The 22,200-nt window shown below is 29.9% G+C and overlaps 1 long non-coding RNA gene across 2 annotated transcripts in view; it reads right to left on the bottom strand.

The window, feature by feature from the left end:
* The window catches only part of LOC129916471 (uncharacterized), a 122,687-nt gene that overhangs the window by 50,951 nt on the left and 49,536 nt on the right, over positions 1-22,200 (bottom strand). The window lies entirely within an intron of this gene.

Raw genomic sequence — 22,200 nt, 5'->3', positions numbered from 1 at the left:
GCAATTATTTGTTCGTAATGAATACTTTTCTGGCATATGAAGTTAAAGGAAACAACATTATAGCACAAAAGTAAAGACAAAATCTCAATTATACCTATTTAAATCAGAAATTTTACAACGTAGAAGAATTAATACATCTAGTTCTGGAAGGAAATCTTTTGTCTAACATTGTGATGGTAATGATGAAAACCAAGGATGAAAAATTTCAGGAATAACACCTTTCTTACAAATGAGGCGTTCAGAATAATAAATTGTGAAGTCCACTTCTCTATACATAAGTCAGATTTTTAAAGGTCTTTAAAATTAAGGGTTTTGTTCTATATAAAATAATATACTAGAAAGAAATCTTGGAAACCTTTATTTCAAAAGTTCCTTTAGTTCTTGAGAAAAGGCTTTTCAAAGTTCAAAACAATGCACAAATTTCAAATGGACTTAACCCATTATTACTCTGAACACCTCATATATCAATCAGGTCTTTCTCCTAGTTGTGCTAATTTAAGAGGTTCGGTGTACCCTGTACAGTCTTGGCCATTTTTTTACCGGCAGATAATTAGGAACAGGGTTTCTCCCTCTTCGAAAATTCTTAAAAACGTTCAAGTTTCGAAAATTGTGGTCAAATTCATATTAAGTTTGAAGTATTCCCGTTTTATTTTTTTCGTATCGAAAACATTTAATTTGAAGCCAGTTAAGAACGAGAATTCTAATTCATTTTTAAAAGGTTATTAAGATTCATATAGAAAATTCAAGTCGTCTTTACTCGCTGATAAACTTACAATTTGTATTAATCTATTTACATTTGACCGCTTTTTTCTTACATTTACCTCACAAGATACTTTGTAAGTCATTTTTCAAATTTAAAAATGTTGTTTTGAAGACAGGAAAAATGCACTAAGTCTCATTAATGCTTTCTCTTGCTATAAACTGGTACTGATTTAATTTTTCTTGCATTACAGGTAAAAAGCACTAAGTCAACTTAGTGCGTAGTGCCTGTATTAAAGTTATTTTTTCTGACTTCGTGCAAAAATATACCTCAAATAATTCATAAAGTACGCCAAATATTTCTTAGTGTTGTATTTTACTAGATCGATATCATCATTCTGAACCGTTTTGCATTTAAATCTAAAAATCCTTAAAATATGACTTAGTGCGTTTTGGCAGCATACCGACGGTATGCAGTTTTAATATATTCAATATGTCCTACAAAACGTATTAGGTTGCCAGAAAAATATTTTCGTACTTCGTTTTTTTTTTCATTGTATTGAAATGTAAAAATCTGTAGTTATTTTAAATAACACAGGATCCAAGAACTAAGTAAAATCAAAAATTTGACAGATACATGTAGGTAAAGTTATTTTATTTTTTATATTTTCTATATATACACCATTTCAAATTCCTTTCATGCTGATTTTTGGTGAATTATTTCTCAAACATCAAATTTCACTATTTTGACCTTTAAACGTCCATATCTTGAGTTTCAGATTTTTTACATTTTTTGTTTGTATATGTGACTTTTATATCTTAACAATATCTATCGACTGCAGTCTAAATTTTTTTCTACCACTTTTTGTTAAAGAAATAGCTTTTTGACTTTTTTCTAAATTCACCTGAGTTTACCCTACTAAAATGTGAAATTTTTAAAAATCCTGAATATTCAAGTTTTTAAATTCAATTTTATGGATCGACTTCAAGAAAGTCACCAGATATATTGAACTTGTCAAAAAATTTCTTGAATGTGAAGTTATACCTAGGGGAGAGTGGGGCACTTTTGAACACGGGGCATATTTGAACACTGCATATAAAATTTTAGTATATCAATCTTTTTTAGAAATATGTCGATATTTGAGCCCGTCAACACGATATCCATAAACGTCAATGACTTTCCATCGTTATCTCAGCTGAATTTCAGATTTATAGGGGGAAGGTGATTTTTATAGTGGTTTTGCAAGTAAGACCTCGAAATATATAGGCCAAAAATAAATAATTTTCTAAAATATAAAGATGCGTTTTTAATTTAATATGAACTTAAAGAAGCAAAACAAAGAAGGTAATAAATTAAATTTTTTAGTTGTAAGAGTTTAAAAAAAAAATGGGTACGTGATTTCAAAACGCAATACAATTTTTGTTAATGTTTAATGAATTTTAAACTAAATGACGGTATATTTTTGAATAAATATATTAATGTTAAATATTTATTCAACATTTTATGTCGTTGACACAGTTGGGGCAGTTTTGAACAAGTATGGTGGGGCACTTTTGAACATGTTCAAAACCGCCCCGAGCAGTTTGTATCAGACATTTTAAGGACACTTGAATGTGTTTTATTTAATAAATCGTAATGTTCTTATAAAAAAAATAATGAAACTAGCATTTGTGGGCAAAATTAAGAAAAAATGGAAATATGTACAACATAATTGAAGATTTAAAAAAATGCCTGAATTCTTCAAGTTCTGCTAGACTGATCTCGATGAGAACTCGATTATATACCGCTTAAGCGTTATAGAAATTAAGCTACCTACACCAATTAATGCTCCTGATGGTACATGAAGAACATCCGCAATATTAACATTTGGATTTAATGTCTAGAAATATAGGTTGATCACAAAATAAAATCTATTTTACTCTGAGAAGCATAAATGTAGTATGGATAGGTACCATTTTTCTAAGATATGTTTTAAATGAATTTTTCTTATTTTTTGTTTTTCTTTTGAACTTATAAATGTGATAAACTGATGTGATAACTATAGTTTAAATTTTAGTGTTATTTTTTCTGAGTCTTTATTATTTGTTGGTTAATTGAATATGATATAATAATCAATTTTGAGTTTTTGTATGTTCTTATTAAAAAACTAATAAAAAGTTAAGTATTGTTTATTCATTACAACGAAACTAATACTGCTGTTCAAAAGTGCCCCTTCCATGTTCAAAACTGCCCCATACATGGGGCACTTTTGAACATAAGAGCCTATATTGGTAAAAATTCAATATAAATAATTTGTTTAACTAACCAAATGTTCTTTGAAATCGAAGTTCAATGTTAGTAAACTTTACAGATCAAGAAAACGAACATATTTCGTTCACGCAGTGGCGAAAGCAAAAAGTGTTCAAATGTGCCCCACTCTCCCCTACATAATAAAACAAGGGTTGAACATTTTTTTTTTGGGAATTTTGAATTTTTCAATGGAAATTTTGTATTTCGAATATCTCCTAAGCATAGGGTGGACAAACAACGATTTTTAGTATATGAAAAAACGACATAAGTTTTGGAAAAAGTAGTTTTCTCGGATTTCAGATTAATTTGAAATTTTCAGTACACTGTGGTGTATGCGTAACTTTTATTGGGAATTTTGTGAACTTTTGAATATTGTGTACAAATTTTGTATTTGACCATTTCTTGTACTCAGCCCGAACAAATGAAAATTTTTTGTTTTTATCCATTTCTCGAGGTGGACAAACGTTTGACGTTTGAATTTTTGAAAAAAAAAAATATGGGAGATTTAGAAAAAAATGAAATTTTGAGTGCTATATTTTGTTGCTATAATAATATTGTTTTTTGAGCATTTTTTAAACGAAGGGTGATTTCCTTAAAGAAAAAGAATTGGCTATAAAATTTGTTTGACAAAAGTTGGGCAAACGAAGGAGACTAGTTTGGTCACAATTTCGGCTTACGGAGTTTTACCTTGACTAATTGAAATGAAATGTAAAACAAACAAATTTTACTTCTATGTATTTTGAAAATAGTTTTTGCGATATAATTTTTGAACTTAGAGAAAAAACTAAAATAGTGAAGAAATTTGTTGGAATTACCATGAAAAATTCAGAGAAGGTGTATGATAGGAAGGATAATTTAAACACTGAAAAAAAACAACATTTGATTTTTAAAGTGGTGAAACTAAAATAAGTTTTTCTGTCATGATTTTTAAACTAAGGGTGGACTAACGAAAAAATGTTGGGCTATCCTGAGGTAATATTGGGCAAACGACCCACGGTTTTAAACTAACGATTTTTTCACAGAAAAAATATCAAAATTTTTTTCGGTTCACTATTGAAAAAAAGTTTTTGTTTTTGTATCATTTGAAAAATTAATGGATTAAAGAAAAAAAAAAAAAAGTCGGGCTATCCTGGGCTAACGTAGGGCAAACGAACCATAGCCCAAAACTAAAATTTTGTACACTTTATGAAAAAAAATTATTTTTTGTTATTTTTTAACTAGGTAGGGCTAAGGTAGGGCTAGCGAAAAAAAAAATGTGAGCTATCCTGGGCTAACCTTGGGCAAACGAACCAGGTCGATTTGAAAAAAAAAAAATATTTTGTGGGGGTGCCAACTTCTCATAGCCCATGGCAACCCTGTGATCTGCTCATGTGTGCGAAAGTTCTAAAACGATATTCATGGGCTGCCATATCATACTCTTGGCGGGGTAGGGGTTGGTTCAGGGTTCCCAGGTTGAGGGGAAAATCACCATTTTTGCCGATTTTCTTGGACGAAAGGGATAAAATAGGGGACGGTGATAAAAAAGGGGAAAAAATATCTAAAAGGGGAAAAATTTAAACTTACAAAAACTTTAGACACAATCTTTGAACAATGGAATCAATTTAAATAAAACTTAATTTCGAAATAAACTATCGTATTCCACGCTTAGTGGATTTTTTAATTTGACAGCTCTACTAAAAACTAGGGTGCTTCCATTTTTTAATTCACTCCTCAAAATATTTCATTAAGGGAATCTGTACTTTTTTGGGTATATCAAACGAAATTTTCAGCCAGCAGCCGCGGCAGTAAAATAAATAAAAGTAAAAAAAATATTTATACATTTTTAAGACATCGTTGTTAAAAAAGCCTGCCTTAATCGGCATAAATACTCTATGATTTACAAAAATACATTAAATATAGAAAATAATATCCATTTTTTATTAAATTAGCACTGATATTTTAGATTTACCCTCAAAATTAAATTTATGAAGTAGTTCCATACTTCATAAATTTTATTTTGACTGTTTTGAGTTTGAAAATGAAATATGTATTTTGAGCTTCATTTTTGTAAATTTTTTTTAATTTACTTATGTCTTTTATAAAGTTTTTATTTTTATGAATAAATTAAATACAAAATTAATATGTTTAAAAAAAGATGTAAGTAAAAAAATTAAAAAAAAATAAATACTTGCATTTTTTTTCTGGAAAAAAGGGGATTTTTTTTACGAAAAAGGGGAAAAATGAACGTTTTGGTGTTAATAAAAGGGGATTTTTATTTTGAAAACCTGGGAACCCTGGGTTGGTTATCTTGTACTATAAAAGCCAATATTGAACCCTTCAATCATATCAAGATAACAAATTTAATTTTTCAATTTAAAAAATTTGCTGTTCTTCTTACAGCAAATTCCTTGTGTACCTATATTCTTTGTATTAGCTAAAAAGAAAAACAGAAATAAATACCATTCCATCCATATTCACCCTATATCTATAATATTCTACATCTATTACACGGTGTTACAAAAATGAGGTTTTAAAATATACGCGGGCGGAGACCTATCAGGTTTTGTAGAGCTAGTCGCACTGAATACGAAACGGTATTTGAAAATCCCCTAACACCCCCAAAATCTGGAGTTATGGGCAAAAAACGGTTTTTTGGACCTTCACCCATTGAAAAAATTCTAGCTTCGACAATTTTTTACCCATTTTCGATTTTTTTACAGTTTCTGATAGAAGATAAATATACCTTTTTAACAATGTATAAAACATGTAACTCGGTTAAACCACTTAGAATTTATAAGATGTCAAAGTTCAAAAATTCAATTTTTTTTGTCATTTGCCCAACTTCGGCATCAATTTAAAGTATATGTTTTCAAAACAACATGCTATTTAAAAAATATATTCTAAAACTATATCTATTTTCCAATTGATCGATGTATTTTTTATGAAAATCACTTCAAAATTGGCTTAGAAAAAAAAATTTTTCGATTTCAACCCAGGTACAGAAATTGGAACTTTTAGGTATAGAACAAAAATGTTGTTTCGGCACGTAGTAGGATAAGTTGGGCGCCAGGATTTGATAACGGGTTTTTGTAGAGGAGCTCAATACAAACATTTTTTTCTTTGGAAGGGGGGTCTATCTCCCCTCGTTTAGGTGGGAGGGGCATTTTTCTAAAAAAAATTATCAAAATAAAAAAAAATTATTAAAAAACAACGGCAACACTTACAGTAATAAATGATACCATTTCCAAAAGGCAAAATTGTGCATTTGATTCTAATTTTTAAATCAATATAATATTGCCAATAGTTTTTGAAATAATCGATTTCAAAGTTAAAAATAGGGGAAAAAAAATTTTTGAAAACTCATTTTATACTATTTTTGTCCAGACTGTGAATTTTAGTAAATAAATTACTTAGACAGAAAACTGCCTCAATTAATTCCTTATCGAACAGTGAAAACTATATGTTTCTATGTCTTCTAGTTTTTGAGAAAATTGAAAAACAAAAACAAATAAAAACAAAAAATATTTTGAAAAAAGAAAAATCTGATAAAATAATTTTTCAATTTTCCCAAAAACTAGAAGACATAGAAACATATAGTTTTCACGGTTCGATAAGGAATCAATTGAGGTAGTTTTCTGTGTGAGTAATTTATTTACTAAAATTCACAGTCTGGACAAAAATAGTATAAAATGAGTTTAAAAAATTTTTTTTTCTCCTATTTTTAACTTTGAAATCGATTATTTCAAAAACTATTAGTAATATTATATTGATTTAAAAATTAGAATCAAATGAACAATTTTGCCTTTTGGAAATGGTATCATTTATTACTGTAAGTGTTGCCGTTGTTTTTTAAGAATTTTTTTTTATTTTGATAATTTTTTTTTAGAAAAATGCCCCTCCAACCTAAATGGGGGGAGATAGACCCCCCTTCCAAAGAAAAAAATGTTTGTATTGAGCTCCTCTACAAAAACCCGTTATCAAATCCTGGCGCCCAACTTATCCTACTACGTGCCGAAACAACATTTTTGTTCTATACCTAAAAGTTCCAATTTCTGTATCTGGGTTGAAATCGAAAATTTTTTTTTTCTAAGCCAATTTTGAAGTGATTTTCATAAAAAATACATCGATCAATTGGAAAATAGATATAGTTTTAGAATATATTTTTTAAATAGCATGTTGTTTTGAAAACATATACTTTAAATTGATGCCGAAGTTGGGCAAATGACAAAAAAAATTGAATTTTTGAACTTTGACATCTTATAAATTCTAAGTGGTTTAACCGAGTTACATGTTTTATACATTGTTAAAAAGGTATATTTATCTTCTATCAGAAACTATACAAAAATCAAAAATGGGTAAAAAATTGTCGAAGCTAGAATTTTTTCAATGGGTGAAGGTCCAAAAAACCGTTTTTTGCCCGTAACTCCAGATTTTGGGGGTGTTAGGGGATTTTCAAATACCGTTTCGTATTCAGTGCGACTAGCTCTACAAAACCTGATAGGTCTCCGCCCGCGTATATTTTGAGTGTTACACCGTGTTATTCTTCTAAACCTTAAGTTGCATTTAATGCGAAAACTTTTTTACTTGATCATTCGATTTTGAATTATGTATGAATGGAGGCATTCTGACGTTGTGGTTTTTCGAAATGTACAGGTGTTGTTGGTTTTATATAGTCCATTGGCACCTGTCACAGGACTATACTGTGTCTTACATTCCAGCATAGTCCCAGTCCCAGTGGTAGTGACTGGCATGGCCTAACATAAAATAAGTTATGGGAGCACTTTAAGTAGGTTGAATTATCTTGGACGTTCACACAATAAAATTACAAATGCGAGTTTAGGGGGGAATTTTGAGAAAGAGATGAGCTGGCGTAAAACCGTATGTGGGCAATGATGAGTGGGAATTTAATGGACTGCTGTATTGAATTAAATTTAGAAGCGAATAACAACACCCTTTTGTCAAACAATGTTTTAATGGCAGACAATGTGTGTTTTATGGGGCTCTAAGCAACAGAGTTAGGTTAAGAGAATGAACAAAATGAGTTTATATGGAGTAAGTCAACTTTAATGGAGTGCCATATATATTCTACTTACAAAAGGTTTTCATTTTGAATTTTATATAGGTATAAACGGATTACACATATGGATATGTATGTATACGAAGGTACCTTTTCTTTGACGTGTTAACATGTTCGTATATTTCAGATTTATCAAATAGTTTGTATGTATGTATAGCTACGTATTCGTGAGTACGTGGATAAGATGATGTTTAGAGCCTTGTCTCTTTTATTACTACATATAATAAATATGTCTGAAACTACTTATCTCGAATGCGAACATGCCTTAATAATACAGGTAAAATAGGCATTTATAAAAAAAAAATTGTTACACTCATGAAACTTGGCAAAAAGTTTGCTTTTGGGATAAGAACCAAGTACAAAAGAGTTGGGTGGAAGGGTGTTTTTTCGCGGACAAGAGGGAGGGGGTGAAGGTCAAAAATATACTGAAAGAAATTGTTTGTTGAATATCATCATATGACACATGTTTTCAAGGTATTTTTTGATGCTGAATCTAATGACATAAAAATAAAGTCAATACGATTACTCTATAAAAAGTTATTTCCGATTAAAAACCAGGGTGCTTGTTTTTTGACCTCAACAGGTAAAATATAACCGAAACCCATGTGAAAAACATGCTACACTGATAAAATTTGGGATGAAGGTTTAAGATAAAACAGGGACAAATTATTCATAAAGTTTTTAAAAATATTTTGGGTGAAAGGGTGTCTTTTTGATAAGTTAAGTTGTGTGTGAGAAAGGTATCATAACAGCTAACTTATATTTTATTAATTTTTAAAACTTGGTGAAATAGTTTTGGTTGGTATAAGAATTAAGAATCTATAAAAAGTAAAAAATTATTTTGGTGAAAGGGTGTTTTTTTTCAAGAAATGATTAAATTCGGAATTAGTACCACAAACGCTGGGAAAAAATTGTTACACCAATGAAAATTGGTAAAAATGTTTCATTTATAACAGAAAGCAAAAACTCTATACAAATATTTTAGGTTAAAGGGTGTTTTTTTGGGAAATAGGGAAAAATCCGCGATAATTACGGAATTCATTAAATATGTTCACTTTCCCATGGGAACTACGAATAATGTAAGTCTATAAATTTTTGTTATGGGAAATTATATTTTTTTTTAGAAGTAAATAAAATATGGGTATATTTGAAAAAGTGTGATATGCTAGAGTAATATTAGTGGTACCCTATTGAAATTTAGCAAATATGTTACTTTTAAGATAAGCAACAAGAATCTTAAGTATCTATAAAAATATCATGGTTAACAGGGTGTTTTTTTGAGTGAAAACAGAAATGATGGGTCACCCTAATGAAATTGGTAAAAACATTGATTTTGAGATAGAAAGCAAGAATAAAGAGTTTTCATAAAAACAATTTTGGTGAAAGGGTGTTTTTTTCGAAGAGACAGTAAAATCTGTAATTGGTCCCAAATAGCCAATGATTCATTTTATTTATGGTTTTGATGACAAATTAAACATTTATAAATAAGTTCTTACACGTTTTACGCGAATCATTGGCTTTTTGGGACCAATTACAGATTTTACTGTATCTTCGAAAAAAACGCCCTTTCACCAAAATTTTTTTTATGAAAACTCTTTATTCTTGTTATTATTAATCTTAACTTATCAAAAAGACACCCTTTCACATAAAATATTTTTAAAAACTTTATGAATAATTTGTCCCTGTTTTATCTTAAACCTTCATCCCAAATTTTGTCAGTGTAGCATGTTTTTCACATGGGTTTCGGTTATATTTTACCTGTTGAGGTCAAAAAAACAAGCACCCTGGTTTTTAATCGGAAATAACTTACTTTTACCATAAAAGCAGGTACCTGCGACCCAGTCGTGCATTTTATTTTTTTTTTTCTTACATTTGGAGGCAGATATGCAGATGTCTGCCGACCAAAGGTTCAAAATTATTTTGGTTTACAGATCTTAGAACACAGTGAACTTTGAATTTAGAGAGAAAAAATATATACCTATTTTTTTCCTTGGATTTTCGAGAAAAAATCAAAACAAAGGTCTATCTAAGCTCTATATTCGCAACTCAAAAACCAATAGTTTAAACAAAAAAAAATTTTAAACTTATTTTTTGAAGATTTTCGAAAAAAATCCTCCAAATTCATTGCGTGAGGTACCAAAAGAAAGGTCTCTTTGATTTTTATTCATAAATTAAACTCAAGAGTTTATTTTAGATCAGAGTTATATTTTATTTTAGTAATAAACAGGTTTTTTTTTACATAATTTCTTGTGGGGCTCTGGCATCTGTTGGGGGCCATGGGGCACTGCCTCGGCTGCCCCATGGTATGCACGCTCCCGTTCGCAAGAAAAAAAAAATTGTGGCGTTTACGGCAAACCAATTCGACGAAATATTTAAATTCTCTATGCACTCATGCAAAAGATTCAATCATTCATCCGCTGCGCTAGCGTAATAAATGAAAAGATTTCACTTTTATTGTATAAAAAAATTAATAACGTAATTAAGATTTTAATGGCTCTGCTGGTAAAATCACACCCTTATATTTGTATCCTGAATTTGTTTCTTCTGATTTTATTTTTTTAACTAAAATTTATTTGATATTTCTTTGGTCAAATCATTATATTGAAAGAAAAAAAAGTTACATAAAATCAATATCGCAAAACCTATAAAACAAAACTTTCCTTATGTTAGAAGCCTATATCTCTACATGACAATGTGGTTATGAAAATGAAATCGAAATGGTTTTGTCGCTGCTTTTCAAGGAAACATTCACATAAAAATTGAAAGTGGAAAGCGGGAGAAAAAAAAAAACTATACTGTAAAAGAAATCATTCCCTTTTATATTGTTCACTTTTTAGTAGGTCGGTTTTTTACGATTTTTCCCAAGATTTTACGATACAGTATTGTAGGTACCTATCTATGGAAGAAACTCTTTTTCTTTGACTTTGAAAAAAGGGTGGGTAGTCTTCCGTTGACTATACCGTTGTAAAAAGCAGAAAACGCAAAGGATAAATAATCCTTTCGATGAGGCTAATAAAAAAGCGATCATCTTCATTGTGGTTTGGGGGAAACAAACAAAATTTATTCTAACCACTATCTCTGGTAAAAGGATACTATGGATGTGCTTTGCGAGTTTAATCCGCCTCTAAGTATACCTACATAATACGTTATGCTCTTAAGTTTTATGTGAAGAATCATTTGACGAGGGGTATAATATTCTTGATGACATTTTCCACAAGTCATTTGCAGAAAACAAAAGAAAATGCGTTGTCGGATCGTTAAAATGTTTTTACTTAAGACTGCGAACTTGCCCAAGTCAATGGTTTGTTTATTGTTGTATGTTTGGCCAATGACAAAAGAAATCTATCTATATAGTTTTGTGATGTTGAGTTATGACAATAGATATTAACGAAAGGTTTTTTTTTCTCTTAATGAAAAGGTTGCGAAATGCTATTTCGCTAACAGTTTTTTTTCTAAAAATAGAATTTTAATGGATTTTGTTATTTCTGATTTCTTAACAGTTCAGTGACTTCAATTGCTCATATTGCCTAAACCAAATTACCGAATGAATTAACTAAGTCTTTTATTTTCTGATATACAGTAGTAAACACACAAAGGGTGTCGCAAAAATTGATATCATAACGTGAATGTGCTAAAATCTACATGGTTGTTGACGACAATAGAAGAAAAAGAAACTGTCAACTTCGAGCCCTTAAAACCTTAAATAAGCCTTATAATATAATGTATTGTGTCCAGTACATCGCCACTCAAATATTGCAGTTAAGAGAAGGAAAAACCTTAATTAATTTATCCTTTTAACACAACTAAAAAGTCATTTTTTATTTTGATTACGAGTTTTTTAAACTACATGACTATTTTATTTTAAATAACTACCTTTTAATTTTCCCATTCATAGTATGAATATATATTGTACTGTCAGTTTAAATGAAATATCTACGGTTTCAGTCTAGAGTAAGTAGCCTGGCAAAAGCATATTCAATTTCAGTTAAATCAAATTATACATATGTATTGACATTGAGCCACGAGCTCCAACCACCATTTTATAGTATGTAAGAGTCAAAAATGTAAATTGTATTAAAGGGAAATTTCATTTTTTGCGTAGTAGCGAACAAAAATCATGTAGATAAGTGTCCACTCATTTATGGTTACAATTTAAATGTAGATAGGTAATGCTGAAAAAATCAAAATTTTATTTTTGAGCGAACGAAAAAAAAAATGCAAGCTAAACATTTGTAAAAACCCCAATAACAAAATATTTTGGCACATCGCTGGCTGAGAATTATAAAGTTGTATGTCAACTCACCTTAGCTTTGAGAAAATCGATCTCAAAGTTTTGGATGAATCAGTAAAGTATTGATGCAATCTTATAAAGGACCCTAAAAAGGTCATAAAACCATAAAAAAAAAACATTAATTTCACCACAAAAAAGGGTTCTATGAGCATTTTTAAAAAATGACATAGAACCTCTTTATGAAAAAGTTTGTTACAAATTTTGAAAAAGGTTCTGTGTTCAACATAGAACCTTATAGTTATAAAGACCTTACATGTAATAAATGGATTTTATATGGAAAAAAGTGACTTTCATCGTGAAATAATCTCTGATTTTATTTTTAATTTTTTTTTTAACTAGGACTTGTCAAATTCTATTTTAATTAAGATAAAAAAATACCACAAATCAAGTAGTTGCATTTATAGTAAACAACAATTCCTGCTTTTGTTGAATTAGGTAGGTACACGGAATAAAATTGTTCGAATTTATATTAAACTAAGCAGATTTTTGCATGCTTTTTTTTTTGCCAAAAAGACAGCCGTCTTACAAAACAGTCATCTACGGTGCAAAATGTATGTACCTATGCCAAACAATTTAAAGTTATTTAATCTTTTAATTTCAGTTAGAATGCACATAAAATTAATGAAAAATCATTTCAATCCTAACAGGTACACTTAAATTTTCTTAAGAAGAAAATTCTTGTTAAAATTAATTGAAGTTCACTTTGATTTTAACAGAGATTAAACGGATTCTACTTTTTTTATTTAAAATTCTATTAATTCAAGAGGATGGGATTTTGGAGGAGTATCATCTTGATTCTAAGTGCCAGTTGTACAAACGTGGATCAGCCTTGTTTCATGAATTTTACCCACCGATTTCGGCGGATTAGCTGCTGGTCAAATGCAGTTCAAGCATTAATTTGGCTATTTTTATATATGTATATGGACCTTGAACCAGTGCTAAACCTCAGCCTTACTATGGATTTCAGAAGGTAAAAGTTGCTGATAGGTATTTGTAGGCCCTAAGTGCCTAATTTGTCTCCATGTATAACGTAAGTAAATTTACTTCGAGTTAAAACAAAAAGTTTTATATGATGAAACTAGTAACAGAAATAAATAAATATACCTAATTATTGTAAAGATTAATAATGAAGATATTTAGTTCTTTTTCGTCGGCTACAAAGAAAAAGAACTAAATATTTTAATAAAGAAAGGTCACGAAATAAGGAAGAATTTAATAATGAAGAGTTCACATCCATTAGTATAGTAAAATCTTGACCTTTAAACAAAAAAAATTACTCATTTTGCCAACTAAATACAACTAAAAATTAGTTGATTTTTTTTTTTAATATTTTTGTTTTTTTGGGTAGGTACTAAGTTGAAAGATGAATCTCGTTTGCAATTGCTTTATCATATGTAGTATATCTTGCCATCGGATTTAGGTTTGTCCTTTTTGGTCCTTTTGAGTTTTGACTTATTTTGTTTAAAGAAAAAAAATGTTTCTTTAACTTTTGGTTTATTAATATACGAACTTTATTAATAATACAGTCAAATAAGGAGAAAAAAAGGGTAAATCTCGGAATGAATGTTAGTAGAAATTTTTTTTGCTCAATATCTTCCTTTTGCCATTCTATAACATATCTCAAAAGTCTAGAAAAATCTCATGTCCGCTTGTCGCGATTTCAAGGTCAAATCGCGAAATGGAGATTTTCAAAATTAGCAAAAATAGGCTATGGTATTATATACATATATGATACATGATTTCAAGGTATTTTTTAATGCTGATTCCAAAAAATCTAAAATCAAGACAATCTGACGTCTCTGGAAAAAGTTATACCTGTTTTTCATCTGTCAACTCATATTATTATAACAGTTGCAAATTTACTGCCGAAAACCCCTAAAAGTTATGGTAGACGAACCAAATTTTGCATGAAGATTTTAGAATCCATCATTATTAAAAATCAAAACAATCCATTACAAAAAATATATATACCTACGAAATAATGGTATTTTTTGATGAAGGGGCAAATTTTAGGATATGCACTAAAGAAGATTCTTGTTCATCTTAGGAATAAGTGCTAATAGGCTAATTTTTTCATTTTAATCTTTGTTTGGATATTCTTTAAGTACCCTCAAAAATCTAAAAAAAATCTCATGTCCGCAGGTCCTAATTTTCTTGGTTTGAAGATAAGTTGCAGATTTTAAAAAATTAATAAGAAAAGTTTAAATTTTTATATGTATACCAACATAAGCGACATGATTTAAAGGTATTTTTTAACAATTATTCCAACAAAACTCACAAACAAGTCAACCTGACCATCCCTGAAAAGTAATGCACCTTATTCATGTTGATCTGACACAAATATCTGAAGTGTAGTTTTTCAATTTTTTAAAATCTGCACCTTATCTTCAAACCAAGAAGATTAGGACTTGCGGACATGAGATTTTTTTTAGATTTTTGAGGGTACTTAAAGAATATCCAAACAAAGATTAAAATGAAAAAATTAGCCTATTAGCACTTATTCCTAAGATGAACAAGAATCTTCTTTAGTGCATATCCTAAAATTTGCCCCTTCATCAAAAAATACCATTATTTCGTAGGTATATATATTTTTTGTAATGGATTGTTTTGATTTTTAATAATGATGGATTCTAAAATCTTCATGCAAAATTTGGTTCATCTACCATAACTTTTAGGGGTTTTCGGCAGTAAGTTTGCAACTGTTATAATAATTTGAGTTGACAGATGAAAAACAGGTATAACTTTTTCCAGAGACGTCAGATTGTCTTGATTTTAGATTTTTTGGAATCAGCATTAAAAAATACCTTGAAATCATGTATCATATATGTATATAATACCATAGCCTATTTTTGCTAATTTTGAAAATCTCCATTTCGCGATTTGACCTTGAAATCGCGACAAGCGGACATGAGATTTTTCTAGACTTTTGAGATATGTTATAGAATGGCAAAAGGAAGATATTGAGCAAAAAAAATTTCTACTAACATTCATTCCGAGGTTAAACCCTTATTTGACTGGATTATAAATTAAACTTCCAATTCTTGGCACACAAGACAACATTTCTCTAATTTAATTAAGATGTAAGAATATCTAGGTTAGGTAACCCGAATGAATTATTGCAAAAGTTAAGGTTGAATATTACATATTTTGGTTTAAAGAGTACAGAACGAGATACAAAAATTCTTTTCTGTTTAGCCCTGGAGTGCCCTGGAGTGAAATCCGCTAACTTGATAGTTGATCATAAATACATCAGGGCCCAAAATAAAAACATTACGTTTTTGGTGGCATTCCGAATTCTACATCAAAACAGAGGCCCCAATACCTATTAATTCTTGGCTCCAAAAAAATTATATTATATTTTAGGAGCTTCTAAGCACTTAATTTTGAGGCCCCAAAAATAATTTTTTAGGGGCCCCAAAAGAAATAAACTATGTTTGATGATGGAAAATCAAATGTGTACACATTACTTCAGAACAGAGGCCTCAAGAACTATCAATTCTAAGCTAACAAATTTTTTTATTTTTCAGGGGCCCCAAAATAAATTATGTCTGATGATGGAAAATCAAATATGAATTTAATACTTCAGAACAGAGGCCCCAGGAACTATCAATTCTAAGCTTAAAAAATTTTTATTTTATGGGCCGTTAAATATTTAATTTTGGGGGCCCCAAAATTAATTTTTCAGGGGCCCAACAATAAAAAAATTATGTTTGATGATGGAAAATCAAATATGTACTGTACATGTACATATTACTTCAGAACAGAGACCCCAAGAACTGTCAATTCTAAGCTAAAAAAATTATTTTAGGGGTCTCTAAATATTTAATTTTGGGGGCCCCTAGAACAAGTATTTACTACTTTTATGATAGAAATTTTAAGTAAGTATAGCAAAGTGCATTACGAACATATTAAAACATTAGAATAAACCTAAAAATAAATAAGCCATACAAAAAAAAAAATGTATGGCGTATACGTACTTTTGTTTGTATCTAAGGGGCCCCCAAATATCAAAGGGGCCCCAAAATTTAGTCTTGCCCCGTGGCCCCCACGACTCAACGTACGCCACTGTTTAATACCCGCAAAAACATCAAAAGATCTTTCATTTTTACTTCAGTTAATAAAAAGATCATTTCCAAAAGCTTTCATGTTGAGAGATTTGTGCAAAAACGTTCTATGTAAAAGGGTTCTATGTTGCAATTTGAATAATATGGAACCTTATTATATTAATAAATTTGTGTGAAACCAATTTAGGAATTTTGCACCAAACTTTGGTTTAGAGAAATAAACCATCCACTTATACAAACCCCTGAGCTTGCATATCAACGTTGCTGATTTGATATAACGCAAACGACAAAATTTTACCTCTAAAACTTTCAAAAATGTTTGGAGATAAGATAGGTTTTTTTCATAATATAAAAACTTAAAGAATAAATTTAAAATTGTAATAAGTCCACATAAGAACTATTACTTTTCATGAGCAAAAACGAATTAAATTCTTTCTAGGAATTGCAATCAGATTTTTTATTTTCAAATATACTGTTACTTGATGAACGATGTTTCTTTATATTTTGAATAAAATAATCCCAATGTTTTTTTTTTTTTCCTTACCTATTATTTTATTCAACTGAGTTTAAAAATCCTTTGAACAACATAAGTTATAAAACTACCTATTGTATCTCAATAAGCAAGGAACATTGTCCTTCATAATAATGTACCTAATGCCAAAATTTTCATAATAATTCTTGATTCAAGAGTAAAATCAAATTTAACCAACGTACGAGACAAACTTTGCTCAACCTTAACTTTCGATTTTGGAGCATACTATTTCTATCTGTTTTCAATAAAACATTGTTCCAGATTTAGGGTCATAAATGCTTGTTTACCTATAGTTTGTTATGTATATGAGAATTTCCATTTTCATATAATATACTAGGTAAACTGAACTGTCCAAATCAAATTTATGTTAAAAGCTTAGATTTCCAATCGTCCTTTTCTCAAAATGAAATGCAAATAAAAACAACTCTATTTTCTGTCCTAACAGAACACGGAGCTACCTTTGTTTTGATAACCATCAGCAATATTATACATCATAACAAGAAACATGAAATGATACTTAATATTGATACTAACTTTATAAATAAGTCGGATTTTGCCCCCATACCAAGGAGAATACAAAAATATTGATACTTTTTGATTCAAGTCACGGACTTAATAATTTTCCATAATCGGAAAATTACACGTTCCATGTTGAAGCCATTATTACCTAATTGGACCGGTAGCCGATTACTTTTTTTTGTGCCTCTCTTTTTTCTATATTTTTGTCTTTATAGTAATATCTTTGAGTTACCTACTTCCCGAAATTAGGTTTTCAATAAATAAAAATGTTTCTTAGTTTCTTCTCTTTTGTAAACGGAAAAAGAGGATGCAAATGGAATTTCCGATTGTTTATTATTTCCGACTACTTCCATTTTGCTGTATAATAATGTATCGGTTGAATAAACATAAGATGAACCTGGTATGCATATACATTAGGTCATTATGATCATTAACGACTATAATAGCTTGGCGTAAGGTCAAGTTTCAAAGAGTTTTTCCATCCACAGAGAATTTTCGTTCGTTCCGAAATATTCCAAGCATTCGGCAATAAGATTAAGTAGACATTTTCCTTGATAGGTAAATCAATATCAAGTACTCAGATTGGATATTTCCATTTGGAAGTTATACTGTTAAGAAGATATTACTTTTTATTAGTCTGGAGAATATCAAATTTAGTAACCTGATTTTTTGGCCATTGCAAAGTAGACATTTGGTTTTGCAGTCAAATTAAATGAAACATATAGCAGATGAAAGTGGTTCATCGCAAAAAAAAAACTATGCAAAATGTAGACCTTACCTACACAAAATGGTTAGGTATTTTATTTTTTTTACAGAAATTTAGGTTATAGGAATGGAAAGATAAATAGAAATGTCTAATACGGATTTTATTTAAAAGGTCGGGATTTTTGATATATCGCGCATTTACTTGTATAGGTACTGTCATAATCTCAAAAATCGTGGTTAAGGAAAGTCTTTTTTCACCTTAAAAACTGACTTTTTACATACCTACAAAAATAAATTGATACTTAATTTAAAACTCGTTTCTTGAAAAAAAAACAGTTATTTTTCAGTTGTGACAGTCTTCAAGTAAATAAGCGACATGAATTTTGAAAAAAAAAAAAAAACACGTTTGCAAAAATTTATTATTTTTACGTTTCTGTAAAAGTTTTGGTTGAAATCGGCTCTTTAAGAAAAAAAGCAGTGCCGTTAATAACGGTGCCAAAAATATTTTTTTTATTTCAAAAGTTGGCTCTTATGTGTAATACAACACAAACATTTTAATCAAATCATTAGAGCCATTTTCGAAAAAAAAGTACCTAACTTTAATATTTCTGTTATATGACATGTACCGTTAGTTTTGGTCCTAAAAAAAATTCAATTTCTCCTCTAGGGAATTACCCAAAACTTTTTAATACCAAGTTTGAAGAAAATCCCTACGCAGTAATTTAGGTTGTAGCTCTAGGTACATACAGACGAGACGGACGGACAGACCGAATTGCGGGTATTTCAGCAACCCGAACTCCTACAAACTTTTGGTTTTCAGTTATGAAAAGAGTGTAAAGAGTCCTTTCTTTTGATGTCTCATTCGATAGATTTGGAGAAAATTTTTGAAAATTCATTTTTTTTAGACAAGGGGTACCCCTGCGATAATTTTCTTTAGGTAAACAAAATAAATTTGTAATAATCTTAAAAAAATAATATTTTTAATTTTTTAGCTGAATGCATAAGCCTGTTCACTGTGTCTCATATCTGTAAACCAAAACTTGTTTCGGGACTTCGATCCGAAAATATCTGCTTCTTAATGAAGGAAAAAAAATATATTTTGATTGCAAATAATTCAGCAGGGGCGTACATTCATTTAGGCAGCCGGGTCCCTCGATGGATGACAAGACCCCACGGAAGATTATGTGAGGAAGAAACTTGTTTAGGCTAACAAAATAACCAAGCAAAAAGACCTAATGTTCACTCATGGGTTGGGGTCGAAATTCTGTATGTGCCAAAAATTTGTATTCCAGAATTCTGTAAATTCAAATTCTGTTTTTTTAAATTCTGTAAATTCAAAATTCTGTATTCTAAAATTCTATAAATACATAATTTTGGGTTTCAAAATTCTGTATTCCAAAATTCTGTAAATGATAAAAGAAAAATTGTTTTGATAATGATAAAAAGTGGGCACTTCTTTTCATTATCAAAACAATTTTTCTTGTATCATTTACAGAATTTTTTAGTACTTACATATTTTAGGCATTTTCTTTGCTGAAAATGCGTTGAAGTAAAATATCTCGACAATTAATTTGTAGGTATCTGGCTTACAGCTATTGGATTGAATTTGAGTGACATACCTTGAATACCAAAATACGAGTAATATTTAGCCAAGAATCTGCATATTTCATCATTTTGTTATTGTTATTTTTCATTTGTTTTTCTCTGTTTTTGTAAGGGGCTTTAAGGCTATTTGCTCTTATTCCCTTATAAATCCTCAAGTTTCGGTTTAGCAAACGGCTCTTATACACTGTTATACTTAATTTGTTAATGGAATACAAGTTATTCAACAGGCAAAATAAAAATGTATAGGTTTAAAATATTCAGAATTCCAAAAAGCAGAATAATGGACAGAATTTTGGATTCATAAAATTTTGAAATGCAGAATAATAGAAAAGCAGAATAATGGAATACAGAATTATTTTCATACAGAATTTTTTATTCAAATACAGAATTTTGGTCATACAGAATTTTGGAATACAGAATAACGACCCGTTGCGTTCCCTTCACTCATGTTCCTAATTTTTGCCTAAGCTACTTATCTAAAGAACATGAATCTCCAGGAACATAAGAAATACAAATTTAGGGCCTTTTGTTGGGTCAGTAGGTACCTTAATGGGGTCCTAAAAAAAATATGCGTGTTGTGCCGCCAAAAAACTTAGGTATAAAAAAATTAATATTCCTCTACAATTTCAAAACCACTGCAAGAAGTGCAGGTGATCATTTGAGGGTTTTTATAAACATGGGCCCCAATTTACCTACATAAATACCTACTTATATCGCAAGCAAAATTAAGAATTTATTGTATCAACTAATGAATACCTACCTACTTAATTATATTTTATTCATAATTTATTGCTTTTTAATAGGTAGGTATAGATATTCGAATGTTTCACAGTAGTTTAAATATAAAAATATTTAAATTTCACCTGCTGAAGTGGACATATTATATAAGCCATTTGCAATAAAGAGCTCCGATATATCGTACTTAATACTGATTTTTAAATCAATTTATTTTATCTTTTATGCGGTTAGTATTTCGTCGGAAATCCTTTTTGACATTGTTGTGATCAGTGCTGCACGCATTGAGAAAGAGTTATTTAAATAAACTCCTTTTGCCTCATTCATTGGTTTAAATCAAGGCTTTTTGTATGGTTACTCCAAAATGTTGATGGAATATTGGATTTAATTGGATATGTCGTATCGAGAATAATATATTTCAAGTTGAAACATATCCAGGCTATGGGGGATGTTATGAGTATAATCCCTGTTAAAATCAGTGACCAGAATGTTTTTATGCTTCTTTATAGGTACATATCACTGGTTTATTTTTATATTGACAAATATAAAAGAACCTACTTCAAATGCATCAGCAAACCATGACTGATGGACCGCTGTGCTTTACCGTCTTTTTGATGTGGATTTTTTGATTAAGTTACCTAAGTTGGTATCTAGTTAAAACAAAAATTAAAAACCGAGAATTAGGTTACTTCAAATACTTCCAGACACTATAAAATTAGCCTAGCTCTTAAAGTTGTTTTTGACAAAAAACCAGGTTTATCATTATTCAGTTAAGATACCGTCATTTAACTCCAAAATAAAATAAATATCAGGACTTTTAAACAACCATGAATGGGTCCATAAATATTTATCTTACGCTCACCTACATAAAACACTCTATTTTTTTACGTAGTGATATTTGGTTGACATAATTATGTGCATTTAAAAATGGATTTCCTTTGTACAGTCGCAAAAAGTGACATTAACCAAATCGAGGCTAAATAAACACAAAAATCAAACAGCCTATTAACCTTTCTCGCAATTTTATCAAGCAATAACAAATTTAAATTGCTTTTATGTCCAGGATAACAAGCATTATTATTATTTATGGTAAACATATGCACCCCATTCCTCGTTTTCCACATCACTGTGTCAGCTTTCATCCTCGTTTTAAAGAATATTACTAAAAGTAGCATCGCATTGGGGCAATTTTTGCACCTACATAACATACATACATACATATATAAAGACGTGTATGTATAGTGTTCAAGTTGAACAGAGCCCACCTGTCCAACAAAAGACATGCGATAAGATTACTGAAGCGTTATTTAAATTTCAAAAATTCAACCACGTTGAGACACTTTACTTTGCTTTCAGATGCCGTCACTAGGCTCTCGGTCTTGTTGCGCGACGAAGGTCCTTGTGTGGAAAAGCCAAGAGTTACAACTCTTGGTTGTGAAAGCACCGGTAAATGCTGCCATCATTTCCAGATAGGAACAACATGAGACAAGACACATCTTCCTACTTATACAAATACTTGAGGCGACAAAAACTGTATGTGATATCAAATTCAATTTAAAAAATGCTATTTTTAGCGTTGGCTTTTATAATCTCAGTGTTTTGAGTTTTTACCTGAGACCGCCGCCGTCGCATTCGTACATATGTATGTAAACACATATTTACATATTTATATATATATACGATCCACAATCTGGATTGTTATTA

This window comes from Episyrphus balteatus, chromosome 3 (genome assembly GCF_945859705.1).
Source record: "Episyrphus balteatus chromosome 3, idEpiBalt1.1, whole genome shotgun sequence".
Taxonomy (NCBI): Eukaryota; Metazoa; Arthropoda; class Insecta; order Diptera; family Syrphidae; genus Episyrphus; species Episyrphus balteatus.
Note: the sequence above shows the minus strand (reverse complement) of the source record. Positions and strands in the feature narration are given on the sequence as shown.